Source organism: Orycteropus afer, unplaced genomic scaffold (assembly GCF_000298275.1).
Source record: "Orycteropus afer afer isolate SDZICR_OR568_19922 unplaced genomic scaffold, OryAfe1.0 scaffold00008, whole genome shotgun sequence".
Classification (NCBI taxonomy): Eukaryota; Metazoa; Chordata; class Mammalia; order Tubulidentata; family Orycteropodidae; genus Orycteropus; species Orycteropus afer.
The window spans coordinates 3,898,261-3,899,948 of NW_006921595.1; the positions used below are offsets into that span (position 1 = coordinate 3,898,261).

At 36.3% G+C, this 1,688-nt stretch overlaps 1 protein-coding gene across 1 annotated transcript in view; it reads left to right on the forward strand.

Moving 5' to 3' along the window:
* The window catches only part of SCRN1 (secernin 1), a 56,395-nt gene that overhangs the window by 42,331 nt on the left and 12,376 nt on the right, over positions 1 to 1,688 (forward strand). The window lies entirely within an intron of this gene.

Sequence of the window (1,688 nt, forward strand, 5' to 3'; positions counted from 1 at the left end):
ACAGTTGTGGGTTCAATTCCAGACCTGAAGGGCAGCTAGGGGCCATAGTCTCAGTGGTTCCACCAGGCTCAATCGGACCAGCAAACCTGGTCCCCACCTTTTTTTTTTCTCTCCAAATGATTTTGAGTTTTGTTCCACATTGTTCTCCCTCTCTATCAAGGATCTCCTATCTGGCTGTACTTCTTTTAAAAAAATTTTATTGTGATTTGGGTGAAACTTTATAGCGCAAATTCATTTTCCAACAGCAGTTCATATACATTTTGTCTCATGACATTGACTGCAATTTCTTGCCATGCAACAGCTCTCTTTCCACTTCCCATAGTTACCTCTTCCTTGTGTCCTTCCCTCCCATGCATTCCTGCCCCCTGAGCTGTCTCCTTGTGCATATACAGCCCTTCTATTCTCCCATGATTGATTTCTCCAAGGAGTGTCTCTATCTAATGTAAATGTTTTCTTGCTAATTTTGTGCCTGAATGAAGCCCTTACCAAAAACCAAAGTAGTCTCACTTTATATTTGTTAGTGATAAATGTGTTTTAAAAATCAAATCTTTGATCATTTAGAACAGGGATCAGCAAACTATGACCTGTGGGCAGTTGCCCAATTTTGTACATATAGTTTTATTGGCACATAACCACACCTAGTCATTTATGTATTGGTTTTGGCTGCTTTCATGATACAACAGCAGAATTGTGTAGTTGCATAGTTGTTACAGAGAAGTTGCAACAGAGACCATATAGACCACAAACCTAAAATATTAATGTAACTCTTTAAGAAAAAGTTTGCTAACTCCTTATTTCAGAAAAACACTTTAGGGTTTTTCCCATAGAACTTAATATATTTTGGAGAGGAAGGTAAGAAATGGGAACATTAAAAGTTCTAGGAAGCTGAAAATATTGCAAAGGTTTTTAATTAAAAATAAAACTTGCTTGATACACTGTACAGTACTCTTTATGAAGTAGTCTTGCCAAAAGATCAAAGCTAAATCTGATGAAACCTCTGCTCTAGCTTCTAGTTTACAGGAAGTATAGAGGACAGAGAAACATATTAAATAAAACCATGGTGATATTATCTGCAAAGTCAACATTGGAAATTTGACAGGAAAAATACCTCTTATTTTTCCCTTTGCAATTTCTCCATTGAATAAATTGCAAAGGGAAAAATGAGAGGCAGAGGTTAAGAGATTTAAGAGACATTATTAACCTATTGCTATTGGGTCTTGCTTCAAATCAGTGAACTTGGAAAACACTTATGAGGCAATGAGGAAATTTGAATAGTAGATGGTTAAAGAAATCAAGGACACATTGTCAATAGTTTGAGTGTGACATGTTGTAAATAGAAGTGATTTACCAAGAGGATGTGAACTGTACTAGCAAAATTTAAGTTACTTTCTCCCTCTGCAATGCTTTGTGAACATAGGCTGAATGAATAATGTTTTAATGAATTATAAACGGAGGCCAGAAATGTAGAACTGGGACCCTGTGTAATCAGGGATTTGTTTATCCATCTATCTGAAGCCACAGCAGTAGTCCTAATGGCTCTAAATATTCTAAATGCCTCTTTCTGTTTATATCCCGCTGCAGAGAAGTTATTCTCCAAATATAATATTGATTCTAATCAACAAGAGTGTGTGTGAGATAGAATATGCTGGAACACACATAGAGTGTACATTCTTTCCTAGGCATATCAT